The sequence below is a fragment of the Mustela putorius genome, unplaced genomic scaffold, assembly GCF_011764305.1.
Source record: "Mustela putorius furo isolate JIRA1106 unplaced genomic scaffold, ASM1176430v1.1 tig00000228_pilon_pilon_pilon, whole genome shotgun sequence".
In the NCBI taxonomy this organism is placed as follows: Eukaryota; Metazoa; Chordata; class Mammalia; order Carnivora; family Mustelidae; genus Mustela; species Mustela putorius.
The window spans coordinates 2,538,765-2,558,797 of record NW_025421322.1 but is presented as its reverse complement, the minus strand read 5'-3'; the positions used below and the strand labels follow the sequence as shown (position 1 = coordinate 2,558,797).

The following is a 20,033-nucleotide window of genomic DNA, read 5'->3' as shown; positions in this document are numbered from 1 at the left end:
TGATGTCATGGAGATCCCAGAAGAGACTGTGGGAAACAGGGCAGACAGAGAAACTTTCAGTCCCTTTGACCAGCATGCCATCCAGCCCAAACGAGGTACTACTCCATGATCCACCACCCACGAACCAAAACTCAGTTTGGAGGCATCTTCCTTAAAGTGGTTACATATGGCACTAGTTTGCCGTACTTGGGATGCCTGGGTCGGAGTGAAATCCACACAGAAATGCCATTTGCTTCATTAGAGACTAGATATGGATGTTCCTCTTTCTTGTCAAATTTAGAAAGTTACAGCAGTGGCAACCCCAGGCGCCACATCTAATTCAAAGTGTATTTCTCTCCCAGGAAATCAATTGAGACTTAAAAAATGTTAGGGTTGTTTTTTCTACTATACCCCATATTTAGATTTGGTCATGGCATTTCCTCATGCTGAAATCAAGAAGTCAGAGATTTCTGGATCTTTCTAGCATGTGCTGTTCAAGAAAATGTTTTCCATCTTTGCTCACCTGGGTTGAATAATCCAACCTCGGAGGTGTAGTTCCATTAGAACAATAACCCAAGGCTGCACCTTCTCTTATTTTTTTTTTTTTGTCCTGTTTTGCTTCTTTCTAAAAGGTCTCCTCTTCACTGGGTCTTCCCATGGATTTCTTGGGCACATTCTTTCCCATCACAGGTATTATCTGAGTGTTCACTTACAATAATGGTTCCACCTAGAAATCCAACAAGGAACTCTTTCAAATATTTTGGATGGATCTTCCCCTCTCAAATCTGTCCAAAATTTCTGTAATGAACTGGCAGATCGGCCACGGTGTCCTGCCTGTGGTTTCTTCAGTTGCTCTTATTAGGGACTCTCTTCCTGGAGATGGAAGAGGATGGCTTTCCTAAACTTGAGGTCCCTTAGCAGATGTGGGAAGGGGAGGGGTCATTCCTGCTGGCTCTTGTTTCTAATCTTCTCTTTGGGAGCAACTAGATCTGGGTATGTCTTTCTATTCCCTTTATATCTATCTTCCATGTCTCTAAAACCCCAAATGTTTTACTAAGGAAACATTTCTTTTCCTTCTGCTTAGGCAGACCATCTGCTTTCATTTGTCTCTCATTCTCTTTCTGCTCCTATTTAGATAATAGCACAGAAGCATATTTTGACAACCAATCCATTCCTGCTTGAGTTTCTGAGCAAACCTGCTTCCAGATATACTCTTTCAAGATAAGGCCTTTACATTGTCTTCTTAACTTTTGGGTTGATAATTTCACTGAACATTTTGGTGTATCTGTGGTGGGGGGATTGTTTTATTTGTTTTCTTTATCTAAACCCAGGAAGATGGAACATTCTTATGAAACACGGGCTTCTACTCCTCTTGATACATGCATTACTGAAATCCACCACCCTTTGGGAAGTCATCGATGTTAGCAACCTTGAACTGTAAAGTGAGGGCCAGAATTTAGGTAATTAACAAACTCAGGACAAACTGGAGGTTAAGAGCTCTACTACCATTATTTCATTTAATTTCCACCATAGTCACTGAGGTAGGTATTAATAACATCCACAGTTTACAGAGAAGCAAAGTAAGAATTGGAGAGGTTAAGCAACCAATCTGTGTTATACCAGCAGCAGGAGGTGGAACTAGGACTGAAATCCAGATCTGTTTCTAAAGGCAGTGCTCTCATCATTTGCCTGTTAAAAGGTGGGTCACTGTCCATCGTCCATCCCTACCTTTTCATTTAAATCCATATTCCTCGGACATGAGTCTCAGGAAATTGTTGGCTTCCCTTTCCACTGATGCTTCCAGAATGTGTTTCCCTGCAAATGATGAAGTGGAAAAGGGTAAGAGTGAGTAGATGAATAGGGAGTTCCAGATGGGGTGAGAAATGCTGAAATGATGGGTCGTATTCGTAAATCAGCAGGTGTGCATGGCTCTTGGTGACAGTCACCCATTTACCCCATGGCCAAGCTGTCTGTCTTGATTTTGCTGAGCTGCAGTGGAAGCCAAACTGTCTTCTACTGAATGAGTGACCCAACAAGATGGGCTGAAATTCTTAAATCAAGCCAAATAAAAATCAAACCCTGGGCATTGCTGCAGTGGAAGACGAAGAGATGTCACATGCCTGTTGCTGAATATCTCAGAGATTATCATTGCCCGGGAATGGAATTCCAATGACTGGAAAAGCAGAGAGATGATTGCCCTGATGCACTGCCCATTAATCCTGCTCGTCCTTTTGCCAAGGAGTTAATGAAGCTAAGGCAGAAGGAATTGTTATTGAACAACCCAACATCTACTATTTAAGCTAAAAGTCAAGCAGAAAAGGAAGGTCCCCAAAGTCATCAAGGATAATGTTTTAAGCTGTAGAGGGAAATCTAAGGTAGGTTGCTGTAAACTTTGATTTTCCACCCTGTTCCTGAGGCAGACGGGCCTGTGGATCTTTGGAAATTTATTACTTTTTCACGCAAATTTGAACCATGCAAATTTGAAATTGTTAATATGAAAATAATAATAAAGCCTCCCTTTAGGTTCAACATTTGGGATAATATAAATTCCCCTCATTTTGTCATGTTCCCAGCAGGGGATAGATGGTACACCTAAACTGGGTGAAAGGACTGTTCACAAGGTGTGGCCAGGGGGTAGGGAAATTGCCAGGACAGGTACAATCCCTGCTCCAGACCTCCAGGGACAAGGGGAGTGAGTGGATCCTGAACCCTCGGGAGGACAGCTAAATGGGGAGGGGTACTGGGTGGGAACTTGGGCCTTCAGGAGAGGGACACAGCTGACCAGTGGTGGCCCAGTAGAGTGGGATCCCTGGGAATTGATACCCTAACCTCTTCCTTCCCTCTCCCTGATTTCTTGCAGGTGCTGCCCATTGGGAGAACCCGGCCGGAAGCCAGACGTCAAGGTTGTATATGTAGATGGACTCCCTGCGGGGAGCAGGGTGAATAACCTGGAGGACCCCACACTAAACCAAAGTCTGAGCCAAGAATCCTATCATTTCAAACCAGTGGTAGGACACATTGTAAATGGGCTTTCTGATATTGCCCATGGCGGTGCCGCTCCCGCTGGTAAACAGCCCTCACATTCGTTGTCCCCCAAACTCTCTACCCATGCTCAGGATGGAACTGTTATTGATTTTGAATTATAAGATGCTTTGAGGAAACATGCCTTCCGTTGAATTTAACCTCCCCAATCCCCCTTCTTCTCCAAAATACCATGGTGGTTTGGAGTCTTCCTTTAAGAGATTTTAAGCTGAAAGACAGAATTCTGGCTCACCTCACTTTATGCCACTTCTGTGTTCTTGAAATGCCACAAAGGTAAGCATTTCCTAACTACAACTCTCTTTATTGGGAGGTATGGGACATTTTCAGGGCTGTGCAGCCTTCTTTTCTCTTACCCTAGAATTGATCAGTACTCCAAGAAATTAATTTAGAACAGGATTAACAGCTGGGTCTTGTCACAGTGGTTGCAGAAATTCTGGCCGTTAAGACTATAAGCTCCCTGGGGGCACCTGGGTGGCTTAGTGGGTTAAAGCGTCTGCCTTTAGCTCAGGTCATGATCCCAGGGTCCTGGGATCAAGCCCCACATCGGGCTCTCTGCTCAGCAGGGAGCCTGCCTCCTCCCCTTCTATCTGTGCCTGCCTCTCTGCCTACTTGTGATTTTTGTCAAATAAATAAATAAAATATTTTTTAAAAAAAAGACTATAAGCTCCCTGAGGACAGGGGTTGTGTCTCATTCCATAACTTCTCCCCAGCTTCTGGCAGAATGTGTGGTTCTTAGAAAGTACTCAAGGGTACCTGGGTGACTCAGTGGGTTAAGCTTCTGCCTTTGGCTCAGGTCATGATCTCAGGGTCCTGGTATCGAGTCCCAAATTGGGCTCTCTGCTTGGCAAGGAGTCTGCTTCCTCCTCTCTCTCTCTGCCTGCCTGCCTCTGCCTGCTTGTGATCTCTCTCTCTCTCTCTCTTTGTCAAATAAATAAATAAATAAATAAATCAATCTTAAAAAAAAGAGAAAGTACTCAATAAATATTTCTTGGATAAGTGAACAAAGCATACCTATTTCTGACCATATTCTCTAAGTCTGTATTATTAAAAGATTTCAGAATCACTATAAATGATATTATGAAGGTCGAATGGGTCCCTCTTCTTCAAAGTGCAATTATTGCCAATTAAAAATTTTCCCTAAGACCCAAAGAATGCCATTTATCCTTTCAGATCCCTGTGAACGCAGAGAACTTGGTATCTTGACCAAACCGAATGTTAAGAGTTTAGTCATCTGTTTTACTTTAAAAATGACAAGGCCGCACCTTCCAGCCATCCAAGGTTCAGCCCCAACTAGCTTGGAAGGAGCCTTTGATTCTCTCCAGGGCAACGGGATTCACCTGCTATCACCTGCCACAAGACAAGGATGAGGTGGGAGGGGCTAGAAGAATTGAGAAAAGCTTTGCCCTGTGATACTCTTCTTTGCTTAGAAAGCCTGCCTTCTGGCATCTCTTAATGATGGCTTAATTTGGGGGTATTTTTAATCCAGGAGATTAAACCAAGCCATCCATTAAGAAGTTAATCCATGCATTTGATTTCCATTAAGAGGGAGAAGAACAGATTTTTTTTCTCGCTCTTTTTTTTTTTTGTCCTGATTTCCCCTTTTACTTAAACTTCCTCTCCTCTGCTCAGTGATGTCATTGTAGCTTTTAGTCTCTGGCCCCTGGGCGGTGGGTGTTAGTGGTGCTCTCTGGGCAGCCACTGCTGATTCATCCTGATGAATCATCAACCTGGGCCTCTGGGCTGGGAGAGAATGATGTCACTGTGTATCTTCCTCCTCCTCCCTAGCCTCCCCTCTAATACGCTGCATGTTTGAAACAGGCGGGTTCAGCTGAGGCTGCCCAAGGGCCTGGGAACTCACGAAGCTTCCCAAATGCAGGGTGATCCTGGGCAGGGAGCCCTGGGGTTCTCACCAGTGCGGGAATGAACTCCTTCACCCTGCTCAACACGAAGCCATTTATAGACTCAGACAGCTAGAAGGTGACTGACCTGACACCTCCGAGGCAGCCAGACATCCAGCAGTCAAGCTTCCCAGCCCTGCTCAGCCTCTCTGCTTTGAGGTCAATTATTATAAATTATCATTTTTGCAAGGATGCTCTTAGTTCAATGGTTGCATAATCAATGGCTGTTTCTCAGCAGTGATAACTCAGAGCCTCCAGACAACGGAAATCCCTGGTTTAATCTTTCTTTTTCTCCCTTTCCATTTCATTTTCTCTCTATTCTTCAACGTCTTCTCTACCTCGCTTCTTACTCAACACTTTCCAGCTGTGTATCGTTTGGCTCTGTTTCCACCCCAGATTTTTCTGTAACGTGCAGCTGGACTCCTTCCAGGTCCCAGATGTGCTATTTATTTATGCTGAAGCATCTGGGCCTCAACGCAGTCTTGTCACGGCAATGTGGAAAATTTGCAAAAAATAAAAAAATAAAAAATTCAACTGCCAGCTAGTTGGTGGGCTGTACCATCCTGACGGACCCGGGAGGCATTGCAAAGGAGTTGGAGGTGAGACTGAAGCAAGGGGCATGAGTGGGGATGGCAATCCAGGCGAAGCCAGAAGCTCACACTCTCCCATGCTTGGCTTTTAGATGAGTCTAGTCACACTGGAAGATGAGGGTTTGATTCATTTCAAAGCACGATGGTGTTGTTGCAAAATCCAAAGAAGCCGTTCTCTTCCATAAGTGAACTGGAAGCATGGTGGCCTGGTGAAAGCAAATGGCTGTCACCCCTAAGTGATGGGGCTGTGAGCATCAGAGACGACAGCACTGGACTGGGAGTCAGAGTCCTGGTTCTGGTTTCAACTCTCTCCTGCTTCTTTTCATGACCCTAGGCAAGCCTTTTCACCTGGGATCCTATTCCCTCTTCCACAACATTTAAAGATTGGGTTAAATTGTGAGGTTTCAAGCTTTTTAAAAATTCAAATAAAATCTTAAGTGGAAGTCTTTTATGTATATGTGCTTAATCCTATGGCACAAGGAGGTGGTGATAACCGAATTCTGGGAAATAGCATAACTGGCAGCTTGTCCAGCATACACTGGGTCCCGCAGGGTCCAGAGACCCAGGGGGAGGGAGTCAGAGGTGTGCTTCTCCACCACTCAAGCATCCTCACTTCACCTTGAAAGTCACGTGACTTAGCCACATGGCTACCCTTCTCAGTGGCTCAGAGATTAAGCCCCTCCACTGACACTCTGTCTTCCTTGTTCTTTCCCTGACCCAATACAACTTCCTCCACCCCCTCTGCCCTTCTATTACCTCCTTCTCCTCAGCTTCCTGCTGGATGGCCAATCATTCAGCTCCATCGTCTCTGAAGAATAAGCATGGGACACAACCATTTATAACCACAGAAGCAAACCCTTGGCATATGTATCTGAATGGAACCTCTCTTAGCAGATTTTCTGTGTATTGTATCAAAGGGAGCTCTTCTCTCTCTTCTTCCACTTGGGTCTCATTACTGAAGGTCCCCTTTCTGCTCCTAACCCTAGCTTGTGTGGCAAGCCCCAGAAATGAAGAAAAGGATGAGTGTGATGTGTGTCCCTCAGTCTAACCATTTCTCAGACAACTTTATTGAAACTTAAGAGCTCCTTAAAGCACAGTTTGAGGACCACTGCATAAAATGTAATCAGAGGTGTGATTACATTTTGATTGGTGACTCCCAATCCTTGAGTCCTAAAAACTCAAAGAAAAATATTTTTCATTTGGGTTAGAATCCTAGGAAGTTTTTGGACTAGAGAGGGTTTTGGGAGACTCCCCCACTCTTTCTTATTTGCTGCTTTGAGGGAGGTCTGCACCCATCTAGCATCTTACTAGTTGGGAGAAATTCCACCTGAGGAACCGTTCATAGCTTCTAGCACCACACAGCTCTCCCCAGGTGAGCTCCATTGTGCTGTGTGAGATACTCTAGGCACATGGATGAAGGAACATTTCAGTATCAGAGAACATTCATTCATACAGTGACTTCTTATACATAGACCCAAGAGTCCAGCTGGCATAGAGATGAGAGCTGTGTCACTAAGGGAGGTCTCAGGTCATCTTGGGTCTGTGGACAAATAACTACTTTTCCTCTCATCCTCCATGAGTGGTAGAACACCATATTTGAAGCTCTTATACATTGTATTATTCTTTCCAAATATTTGCTGTCCTACTTAGTGATAGATGAAGATCTCCTGGCTACAGGGATGTTGAGCTTAGTCACTGATTTGTTTTGACCAATGAAATGTGAGGAGAAGTGATACATGCCACCTACAAGATAACACACAAAGTCTACGTGAAGTTCTGTCATCTCACTATTCTCTCTTCTAACAAAGGGCCATATATGAAAAGTCCAGTATCTCACACAAGGGCTGCTTCTTTAGCCTGGGTCTCATAATGACAGGGATGTGAAGAGGCAACAGACCCAAGACAGACATGTAGTAGATACAGAGTATGAGCAAGAAATAGACCTTTGCTGTTGTAAGCCTCATTCTAGCTGAATTGTTTCTCATGGGTTAGGGGCCAGAGAGACCTGGATCTGCATTTCAACTGTATAACCTAAGACAAATCACTAAACCTCTCAAAGCCCCCATTTTCTCATTCATGAAATGGGGATGATAATGGCACTTACCCACTGGGTTGCTGAAAGGATTAAATACAAAAATACAAGTAAATTGCTTATCATAGTACCAGATACTTAAAAAAAAAAACACTTGACACATGTTACCTATGATTATGAGAAAACATATTAGGGCACAGGAATAAAAATATGGGTGTATAGGAAAGAGATGAACAATTATGAAGTAGGATAATTGGTCATAAATCTTTTAACATTTAGTTTTTAAAAATAATGCTCAATATTTATGACTCTGTGTAGGAAGAATAAAGGTACCCAAAGATGTCCAAATCTCAATTCCCAGAAACTGTCAATATGTTACCATATGTCAATATGTTGTACAGCAAAAGGGACTTGGTAAATGAGATTCAGTGAAGGATTTTATTTATTTATTCATTATTAAAAAGATTTTATTTATTTGACAGATAGAAATCACAAGTCAGCAGAGAGGCAGACAGAGTGGGGGTGGGGGGGAAGCAGGCTCCCTGCTGAGCAGAGAGCCCAATGAGGGCCTCGATCCCAGGACTCTGAGATCATGACCTGAGCTGAAGGCAGGGCCTTAACTCACTGAGCCACCCAGGCACCCCAAGTGAAGGATTTTAGAGGTGGAAATTTATCCCAAATAATCCAGGTAGGACTGATGCAATCACAAGAGGCTTTTTAAGTAAAAGAGGGAGGCTGAAGAGTCAGTGAGAGAAGAAAACGGGAGGAGGGGTTAAGAGGGATCCAATTTCTGGCTGGAAGAGCCAAGGAATGCAGACAGCCTCCAGAAGATGGAGAAGCCATTAGGACAAATTCTTCTCTACAGCCTCCATTAGGAACACAGACTTGGATTTTAGTCCACTGTGACCATTTGGGCTATTGACCCACAGAACTGTAAAAAAATAAATTTATGTTTTGGTAGGCCACTAAATGTGTGGTAATTTGTTACAGCATCAATAGGAAACGAATTCAGGCCCAATTCCTTTTTCTGTTGTTTTAGCATTGCTGCTTCTTGTTAACAGATAGTCTCATTTTCCTGAGTCCAAAATCGTAAAGATTTGGGTAGGATTTTTTTAGATCCCAATGCTTGCTGATTCATAAATTAGGCTTCTGACTGTGGCCATCCTTTCTTGCCAATACCATCCCCCCATCTCACAGGTTCTCACTCTATGAATCCCACATGCATAGTTTCAAATCATAAAAGGAATTTTCTATTATAACTTTAAAATGACATGTTATACTTTGTTCACTGTGTGTAGTTTTGGGGGGTGGTTTGTAATCTTTTCCAGTCACTACTAAAGGATAAAATTAAGGCCAGAAGGCCAGATCCTTAGATAAACCCGAATTATGCCAGTATGATTCTTAACATGACTTTTTCCAGAATTCTCGTTTAGCGGATGAATTCTTTCATCATCAAGAGAATGTCATATAAACTCTCTTGATGATGAAAGAATTCATTTACTAGAGTAATACATGAGGCATATGGTAGTAATTTTTTTTTAACATCATTGGTTGCTGAAATCTTGTTTGATCCTAAACAGGGAGAATTGATTGTTGTTATTTGCTTTTAGATACTAATTTTTTTCTTAAATTCCAGTATAGTTAACATACAGTGTTATATTAGTTTCAGGTGTACAATGTAGTGATTCAACAATTCTCTACATTACTCAGTGATCATCAGGATAAGTGTCCTCCTTAATTCCCATCACCTATTTTGACCCCCACCCACCTCCCCTCTGGGAACCATCTGTTTGTTCTCTGCAGTGAAGAGTCTGTTCCTTGGTTTGTCTCTTTATTTCGCTTGTTCATTTGTTTCTTAAATTCCACAGATAAGTAAAACCATATAGTATTTGTCTTTCTCTTATTTTGCATAGCAAAATACTCCTAGCTCCATCCACATTGTTGCAAGTGGCAAGAATCCACTATTTTTTATGGCTGAATAATATTCCATTGTCTATATACCACATCTTTCTCATCATTCATCCATCCATGGACACTTGGGTTGCTTCCATAGTGTGGCTATTGTAAATAATGCTGCAATAAACATAGGGATGCATGTATCCATTTGAATTAGTGTTTTCCTATCTTGGGGGTAAATATCCAATAGTGTGATTACTAGATCAGAGGGCAGTGCTATTGTTAATTTTTTAGGAACCTCCCTTCTGTTTCCCTTTTTATTAGTTTCAGTGATGGCAGACAAAAGACAGGAAGAATGTTTGTCATCCTTTTCCCACAGGCACTTTTCAAAAATTTCAGCTCAGCCCTCTACAGTGGGTGGGCTGTGCAGGTAGGTCAGGGGTCTCCCTCATGCTTGCAAACATTCTGCAAGAAGCGTGCTCAGTGTGCTGTCATTTGCAGGACAATCTCTGCTTCAGGGGTTCTTGGCTCATTCACCACTCCTGCCTGTGGTGGGAGAATGAGTCACGTGGGAAGTGTAAATTTCCTGATCCCTCCAACTACAGTTCATAGGTCTAGCCACAACATGGTAAATATTCTATTTCTGTTCTAAGTAAAACAATAATTCTGTGCTCAGTCTGCTACTTTTTTTTTTTCTTTCTTTCTTCTCATTGGCTCTCCATTCACAGAGTCCAGGCTGGGGGCAGACAATTTTCCAGAAATCTCTTCAACCACAACATGCTGACTAGCTTTAGTTATTTTCTACTATTAAAATAGGGTTGCAGTATGAAAGAGTTATCCTCTATAAATCCCAGTGCCAGAAAATAAGCCTTTGAGGTTTCTTGATATCTGGCCTTGTACTTCTAGGTGTCCCTCTATCACTTTAGAAGTCATAGCTGTGAGCCTCCCCACCTCCCATCTCCAAACTCCCCTTCTGTCTGATAGCTGGTCCTAGAAAGGGTGGTCTGTTTGCTCTCCAGTGACCAGCATCTCCCTGTGTGTAGAATCTAATTCGTAGAGTATACTCATTCTCCTCATGTTAGATTTTTGCTATTACATTTCAGCCTGGATCCTGCAGTGGAATTCTTCCTGCCACATAATGGACTTTCGTTCACTATTTTTGTCTAAATAGGGTTATACCCATTTTAAGCTAGATATTATATGAATTAGTATCGGAATCATACCCGCAACCAGATGGAGTTGGCTTTTCCTGGGGAAGACAAAGTGTTAGGTTTTCTTGTTTTAGTTATGAAAATGCCAGCTTGAGCAATGAACTGGCTGGTGTCCTAATTGTCTTAATGTGTGAATCAGAGAGGCCATATGGCCCACCTGATCAATTGTGTAGCAATGAAGAAGGGGAGGAAAAAAAGGATCCAGAGGGGCATAGTTAGTCACTCAAGTCTGCCATTTATGTCAGAAGGGTGTTAGTTGCCCGGTGAAGATTTGTAGATGCAGCTGCCAGGGGAAGTGAACAGCACGGATGTGTCTCTGAGATGGACTTGCAAAGCCTTCATGTTGTAGGAAGATGAAAATATTTTGGGAGTCTAAATTACATGTGTTAAGAAATCAGAGGGAGCATGGGGTTCTATGCATGAAAAAATAAAGCCAATTAAAAATAATGATCATCCTCTTGGAAGCTCAAAATGAAAAAAAAAAAAAAAAACTTGCTGGACAAGAATCCAAGCCCTCACTTGTGTCCGTCTTGAGTAGCAGCTGTCCCCTAGTTGCCATCAATTCCTAGTCTGCCTTACTGGCGCAGGGTAGAGTCTGACCTTCGATCATGTGACCGTTCTTTATTTTCAAAGATTTCTCTTGAGTGACAGCCATGAAAATCTCTCTTCTTTGGAGAGATTCAAATAATTTCCAGATATTCATTCATGATTTCATCTAAAAACTTAGTTTAAAGAAGTAAGGATATAGAGTAGGGTTTCAAAAGTGGAGTCTATAAGCAGAATTATTTTGTTTGGTTCTCACAGGATCTTTAAGAAATTTCACACACACACAAATTGCAGATTTCTCCATGGCTACAATCAGCTGGAGTTAAGTGGCAACTGCTAGGCTGTGAAGGGTGTAATACACTCTTTAGTTCCCTAGGGGCCTGCTTCATCCTCTTATACCACCTTGCTGGTCCTACACTTGAACCCTGATACCTGAATAACCACCTCTCACACAATGGGGAAAATGAGGTACAAAGTCACTCTGAGAAGCAAACACAGCTTACATCCCCAACGACTCAGCTTTGTGTGTGAATGGGAGAGGACACAAAGTGGGCAGAATAGTTTTTAAAAGCATCTGGAATGGTTTCTCTAAACACACCGATGTGTTGCGGGAGCAAAGGAAGGAAAGTGATGGAGTTGGAGACATCAGTGACGAAAGGGAAGGGGAGGGCATGGCTCTCGGGAAGGCTTTATGCCCGCTTGGTAGCCAGAGACATTGTGAAATTCACTAGCCCATTTCTCCGTGATGCCATGACCCACAGACGACACCCAGACTCCAAGCGCAATGTCAGCTGGAGAAGGCCCCATGTGCAGGGGCTAACTTCTGGAGATATGTCCACTTTCTCCTCTAAATTTTACAAACTCTATTTCCTTGAATGAAGTCACTATCGCTTTGGACCCGAACCACGGCAGAACTGCTTTTACTAAGTGGCTTTCTGTCCTGCTTGCCAGTCTACGAGACTGGTGCTTCAGGACATGCCCGTGGTGCTGGACTCAGCATCAGCATGGTCCTGGGGCTTTCACTCCTAATATTGGGTTTCTGGATTCAGTATTGGGAATACACGTGTTTTCTCTGAGAACCTGATTATTTTGTTTTGTTGCTGTTTTGTGTGTGTGTGTTTAAACATTGCAAACATCATAAAGGTTATACCACATCTGATTTCTCTCTTTGCACTGGTGGGTTAAAGGCCACAATCAAATCCATGGCCAGCCTCCATCAAGTACAGGGGACATAGTGGGAAGGGACACATTTGGATACTTCATTCTGTTTTTTTTTTTTCCTTAATTTCCTAGACTTTAATTTTCCTTTGTTCTTTTTCTTGACTATTAATTTTTAAGTGCTTTTTAAAGTGTCTTATTGCTATCAGATATTACACAAATACAGAATGAATAACCAAAGTGGGCATTCCAGAAGGCAAGGAGTATCTTTGGTTAAACTAGCTCAGGTAAAAGGAAATGCTTATGGGTACTAGTTGATTGCAACATATAGTTGAACATTTTAACCACACAACGCCTGCCCATTAATTTAAAATTCAATTTAATTCTATCTTTGTTCATTTTCCCCAAGTCTTTGATGTAAATTCCTAGTTTCATCAAGATTTAGGACTTGTTTGATAAAATAGGGAGGGTAGGTCTTCTAATTGGTGTCTCTCACTATAGTTACTGGTGTCTGAGATGTGCTGGGTGATATGAGAGGATCCTCTGTCCTACCCCACCCCAGGGACCCTACCTCCAGGCAGGCTCTGGTCATCCTCCGTAAAGATCCTGGCCTTCTTCAATCTCAGAACCTAGTGTAAACCATGCAGAATCTTAGTTTATATGAAGTAGAGGGAATTCCAATTTCTGTTTTTCATGTTACCCTTTGTCAATGACTATTTTCTGGGATATGTCAAGATTTGAATCCAAGTCCTGTTGGGATATTTTCCTTCCAGTTTATCTCCAAAGTGAAAATCTACCAACCTCACTTCCTTTTCTAGAACACTTCTATACTATTAATGTGTTGTTGGAAAAGAAGGAGTATGGATATTAAGTGTGTCTGTATGTCTACATAGGAGAGGGGATAATGAAGATTTTTAAAATTATGGGTGTGATATGAACAAAACATTCCTGAGTGCACAAAAAGAGAGAGACCTTGCATCCTGCTGTTCTCTGCACTGGACAGCATGGGCCGGTGTTGATTGAGGACAACTTGTTTGGGTTTGGAAATTGAGGGTGGTTTGTTACAGGAATGGCTGTGGGGTGATTCCAGGAGAAGGCACTGTGCAGCTTACATACAAGGCATATAAGGCAAGTTTGGCATTTGCAACTCATGGAGCTTCTTTTCTGGTTGAAGACAAAGGCTTGCCTATGTAGCCCAACTAGGGAAAAGTTCAAGAGTGTGATAAATTACTACCTCACATATTAAAACTAAAGACTGCAATAAATGCACTCACAGTTCTAAATTCAACCCATAACCAATTAATGACAGACTTTCTTGGAGAGCACTTAGTTTTGCTTTAGGTACCCTCCTTAAATTGTAGTGAAAATGCTCATATTTGGTGATTGGAGTTTCATGGATTTCATAATTTACATAATTACAACCATGTCTTACGGCCCTTCTTTTCATACCTTCTGTTATGTTCTAAAACTATCAATGCAACTTATTTTCTAAGGAGTTTTAAAATACTGTCTCTTAAGTTTCTCCAGCTTCGGAGCTGCATGGCGAAACCCATTAGATCCTGGGTCTGGACTAGTTAATACTACTGAAGTGAGTATGACTATTCATGGTTCCAGCAACTTATAAAGTTCAGATAACTTAACATGGCAATTCAAGTGACTTGGTAACTTAGCATTTAAAATTCCCGTTTCTTAGGTAAATACTTAATCATGCAGGACATTCCCTGTTGGTTTTCTCATCTTTCCAGGGCTAAGACTTCTCCATCCTCTCATTGATGGAGGAAGGTCTGGTGTGAATCTTATCTTCATGCTGAGGCTTAGCTGGACCTGCCTGTTCTTTGAAATCTGCCTCTACTACCATTGCGTCCGCTAAGGAAGTGTGCCCCTTATGGTCTCTAGTCACCGAGTCCTTCACTCTGCACCTTCTTTGCCAACAATACAAGCCCATTCAAATTCCCCAAATGCTCTTAACTAACCTCCACACCTCTGTCTACTAAACATGGGGAAATGTATGGCTGCTCTTGCACTTTATCCTGGGGCTGTGAGAGATTGAGAGTAGGGTGGCTGGAGGATAGGACAGGCCATTTCAGAAATGCCTTTGGCAACATTTAACCTTGGGAAGATAAAAAAAAAAAACCTGTGGGGCACTTGGGTGGCTCAGTAGGTTAAGCTTCTGCCTTCAGTTCAGGCCATGACCCTGGGGTCCTGGGATTGAGCTCCACATGGGGTTTGCTGCTCAGCAGGGAGCATGCTTCTCTCTCTCCCTTTACCCCTCCCATGCTCATGCTCTCTCTCTTGAATATATAAATAAGATCTTTAAAAAGGGGGGGGGGGCAGGGAAACCTTGTATATAATAAAGTCAGGAGGCCAGAAAGGGAGCTCTTATGCCCTACCACTTGTTGACAATTGCAACCATAACAGTAAGAATCATACCTTGCTTTAGAGGTTTTATCACCCCAGCAGGAGGAAGAAGGTTTTCTTCTTGCCCAGCAACTACCCAGCCAATGAGAAACACCTACAACTCAGCCAGTGAAAAGCCACCATACTTCAAACTCTCAGTTTACTTCAATGGACTTTTGTTTGTAATAGCCCTTCCCAATTCCCCCTTTCCTATATGGAAGATCCTTCCTCTCCTTTGTTCTCTGAACTTGCCTATAGTTTTGCTACAGCTTGCATGTTCTGATTTACAATTCTTTGTTATTCCTGAATAAATCCTTTTTTTTCTTGTAAAATATTTTTAAAGTTAACACTCTGTACATCCTTTTCTACTCTCTTGGCTGCCCTGTGATGAAAGAATCCCTCAAAGGATTTCTTGTCTGGGTTTCAGTTTTCAATTTGGGAGCTAGTTCTCCCCACTCTCAGATGTCTGTCTTTTCCAGGAGGATGGTCTCTACCAACTTCCCAAGAGTTTTGACGCTTGGAGGGGTAATTGTGTGAATCCTTTTCTTGAGAGATCCTGCACTGGCTATATACTCTCTAAATATTCTCCAAGATCCTTAAACCCAGCTCAGAAAACATTCTTATTGCTTGTGTGGTGGAGAAATGGCTTATACATCATCATATGTTTTTCCTCCTTATGTTTTATGTTATAAACTCTATGCACTTAGTGCTCCAGGATTTGCCTTTGAAGAGCTAATTTTTTTCCTCTTTCTTTAAAACCATTGTATCTTCCCCTCTCAAGAGAATATTTTGAAATTCAAAGTGAAGAATTTGACTTGCTGAATTCAGCTCTTGCTAGGTTCTTCAGTACTTTTCTCTCTCTAGGATAAAAGCCTTAGCCTAAAGATCTAATTTTAATGGTGGAAATGTTGTAGGGTAAAAATAAATGCCAAGAAGTAAGAATACATCTGTCAATATTTTAAAATATTTTACAGCTACTTATATGATATGAACTAAATGACTTAGGTGGTCTAGTAAAAAATTTTCCTCTTTGGGGAGGAATCGGAAAGAATCTAGGCACATGTGTAAAGATATTAACTTTAAATGGTTTTCAAAATTTACCATAAGAGGCAGATTTTTCTCTCCTTCTTGGCTTTGAAAATATTCCTTATGTCACCCTCTTCTTTTTCATGATCCTCCATAACCTGGGAGGGTTAGCTGGCAAAATTCCATACAGTAAGCAAGACTTACTGCCATTTAAGAGCCTTGCACTATCTCCTTGGGGAAAGACAAAACTCTGTGGCTAAAAATGTCAAGTCTGGGATCTTAAAGTTCTACCAGAGAAACTGTGGGGAATGTTAGTTAGTCTCTTAGTGGGAAATAGGTTGGATCACTGGAATGTCTTTTTCCCAGCTTGTTAATGTCTATGATTCAAGGAAGACAAACCTTAAAAAGAACGCAGAAAGTATAATTTTTAGAGAACAGAGGTGAACACTAGTTACTTTAATATGTTGAAAAACATTTTTATGAATTTTTCATAAACACTGCAACTGATGACATAATCATCACATTCAAAAGAATCAATGCTTATATTATCATGGATTTAAGTCCCTAATTGGGAAGAGGCCAAAATTCCCAGATTTCCCAGATTTCAGTTCATGACAGTAAACTTGTATTTCTTTCAAAATATTCACAGAATGCAGTGCGAATGGAGATGTTTTATTCCCAACATGGACAGTTGAAATGAAACTCCTTTCTTTGAGTATTAGCACACCAGTATACACTCCACTGAAAAAGGATTCTTGACTGACATATGTATTATGTTTACATCTGTAAGAATGTGTATGTATATGCATGTGTATCTAAAACTTTATATATACACACAATTTTTCAACATTGAAAGGTATTTTTACCCACTAGAAAGAGTTTGATATTTCAATCTCTTGAATGATAATTTTACATCATGGACTAGTGTTTAAGAGTGTGGGTGCTGGACTTTGATTGTCCAGCTAAAATCATTAATTAGTTGTGTGACCTTGGGCAAGATACTGAAGATTTTCATATAGCAATAACCTCATCTCTAAGATGGCAGCCATAACTGCATCTGCCCCATGAAGTTGTTGTGGGGATTAAGTAAATTAGAACATGGCACTGTATAAAGTACAAAATAAATGTGAACTTTCAGTAATATTACTGGTATATGCAAGGCCCGTGCGAGCAGCTTTGGGGGTTAAAAGAGACAGTCCTTACCCTTATATGGCTTACTGTCTAGTGGGGAACTCAAGCTATGGTCTTATATAAAGTTAAATATTCATACCTGAGACAAAAATCAACTGTTCAGTTTAGCTGCATGGACCAACCTCTTAAATATAGAAGCCATAAGGGCTGGTGACCTGGACCAGAGGAATATCTTTATAGAAAATGTTAGACTTAGTCTCACATTTGTTTCCCTTCACCTGATGTTTATCTCTCTGACATGATGAAAATAGGCTCAAGGCACATTGTATAATATGCACCCTTTGCAGTGGCCCCGCCTACGTCAATCTTGCAGTGGTTTAATGGTGGGCCGGGCAAGCAGTCCATGACGCAGCTGTTGATGCTGGATTAAGGGTCTTAACAGAGGCTGGTTGAGCTGAGAGTGCTCTGAGAAGCAGGCCAGCACACCAATTTCTGTTTGCAGAGGAACAGTGACTACTTCAGCGGATTTTTAAGTTTTTTTTTTTTTTTTTCCTGAGATTTACAGACAATTCCAGACTGTGGTTATCCAGTTTAAGAGGTCATTCTGTACAAGGACGAGCATGAAACTGCATGTCTAACTGCCAGATAAATATTACAGTTAATAACTTCTCTGTGAGATAAAAGACAGGACTGCTCTCTGTGGTCTGGGATGTTCAAGGAAGGCCTAGGGAAGAAGTGGTTATGAAAGGGCCTTCAACAAAAATTTAAGGTAATCTTTGGATTAATCCCCTTTCAATCAAATATTAATTCCCCTAATTTAATTTTTTATAAGGAGGAATGCATTTATTTATTTAATTATTTTTAATTTTAAGTAGGTCCCAAGCCCAATGTGGGGCCTAAGATCAAAAGTCATATGCTCTATCAACTGAGCCAACAAGGCACACCATCCCCTAACTTAATTTTTAAAATTTATCACTCTAGATTTTCCCCTACATCCTGTCCCTGACTGGTGCTCATTTTGAAAGATAATTCTGTGTCTAAGTTATGAGTTTAACAAGTTTTCATAGGTTCATTTGAGTATATAACTTTCACCTGTTAAATTGCTTCTGTGGGGAAAATAGGTATTCTGAATTTCAGACAATCAATTTACAAACCCAAAGTAGAGTTTTTTAAAACTCTACTTTGTTGGTTCTTTCACTCAGCAATTAAGGAGGAGTGCTTTTCATTAGTATCAGACACTGGTTGGCCCATATGAACAAAAGATACCTACTCTGACATTCTGGAGAGGAGATCCAGTTAAACAATACACAGAATTAAGAATTGGAAGGCAGTAAGTGCTAAGGGATAATGAAAAAGTAGCACAGGGTAAGAGAGATGAGATGGGTGGTAATTTTAAATAGGATGGTCACTGTGAGGGTTACACTTAAGCAAAGTATGAAGGGAGCCAGCCAAGATGACCAACCCCAAGTGGGGCTAGAGTATTTAGGGCAGAAGGAAGAGCCAGTGCAAAGGCCCGGAAGCAGGAGCTTACCTAGTGAGTCTGAAGAATAGCTAAGAGACCAGTATAGTTGGAAGAGGGGGGGAGAGACTAGATGATGAGGTCAGAGAAGTAAGTGGCAAGAGGAAACTTGCTAGATCATAGAAAGCCTCGCAGGACTGTAGAAGTTTTGAGAAAGTCAGTGGTCACTTGCACTGGGCGGGCTTAAAGCTAGGCCTGCGGGTATCAAAATAATTTCTCTTTTCCCCAGTGTCCTATACTTCAACTTTAATGTAGATACAAATAAACTGAGATCTTGCTAAAATTCAAATTCTGGTTTGGTAGGTCTGGGGCAGGGCCTGAAATTCGCCTTTTTTAACAAGGTTCAAGGTGATGCCAGGCTGCTGGTCTATAGCCACACACTGACCAGTAAGAGTAAAGAGGTGCTGAGTTCCCAGGGGCTCTGGAACTTACCTCTCCATTAGCTGGGTACAAGGGCTTTCTTGTTCTTCGTGAGCCTGAAAGGATAACCTTAAGAGGTTTTTGTTCACTTTCCTCTTGCTCATGGTCTCACCACTGGTCTCCCCATTTCAAAGTCCTATCACTTGGCTAGTAAGAGCATGGTCTAGAACTCCCTCCAGGAACAAGAGATAGGTTGTCTGGCTGTTTCCATGCAGGATCTAAGAAGTTTCTAGGGCCTCCCCGCTGCCACTGTGGAGGCTCTGACCACATTCCTATTTTACTCCAATTACAGAAGTTCTGACTTGTGGCTTTCACTCCTGGTCCTATATACTTTGAGTGAAAGACCAGCCCTGTAATCTAGGCTTGAGGCAGCTTAGAGGATGTGGGTTATGCTCCTAGGTAGAAGAGAGAATACCCTGCAAGGCTGGCCTTCTGCAGAGCAGGCCTGGGAGGACTATCTACTTGTGAATATAAAGCAAGGTCAAAAGCCAGATAGCCAGATGGATTTGAACTGTGCTTCTATTCCTTACTGTGTAATATCAGGAATACTCCTTGGGGTCCTGGAGCCACAGTTCTCTCATCCGGAAAGTAGGAACACCACCCCCACTACCCTCATTTATCGAGAGGATGCATATACAGCATGGAGTCAGGTGCCTGGTTCATACTGATGCTCACAAAATACTGGTTATTTTTATAATCACGGGTAACATCCCACCACCTATCAAATCGCTTTGTGACCTGGCCCGACGGTACCCACCTCTACATTCTCGGAGCTCAGGCACCGTGGCAAACCCCTCCGCGGCAAACACCTCCGCAAAGGCTTTCAAAGACAAAACAGAGGGGCCAACAACAGTTTCCTCGAGGCAAATGTCACTAGAGGTAATCAAGGAACGGAAGATGTTTAGTTTAGAAAGAAGATGATGGGGAGGGGGATGGGGATGGACGTGATGGCTGTCGTCATATTGTCTTGTGTGAGAGTGATCAGACGTGCTCTACGAGATCCAGCCGGCACGCTGCGACCCACCGGAAGCAACGAAAGGAAAGCACGCCCGCCTCCAACAGACACAGCGAGGCACGGTGCGATGGAGGAGGGGGTGTCTGGGAGGGTCGGCTCCTGCGCAGCTGCGGCCGCGGAGCCAATCGCCGCGCGCAGCCCGTCCTCGCGCGACGGTACAGTCGTACAGCCGT

General features: G+C 42.2%; 1 long non-coding RNA gene across 2 annotated transcripts; it reads right to left on the bottom strand.

Annotated features, from left to right (window-relative positions):
• Window positions 1–1,482: 1,482 nt before the first annotated feature.
• Window positions 1,483–19,991, bottom strand: LOC101677058. 2 transcript variants are annotated; one of them, XR_200627.3, is made up of 4 exons: window positions 19,603–19,991; window positions 12,924–12,981; window positions 6,266–6,317; window positions 1,483–1,794 (listed from the first exon to the last, which is right to left on the bottom strand). It is a non-coding gene; the product is annotated as an uncharacterized LOC101677058 (long non-coding RNA). The 2 variants fall into 2 exon arrangements; XR_006606122.1 differs by lacking the exon at window positions 6,266–6,317 and having other exon boundaries at window positions 19,603–19,983.
• Window positions 19,992–20,033: the final 42 nt, after the last annotated feature.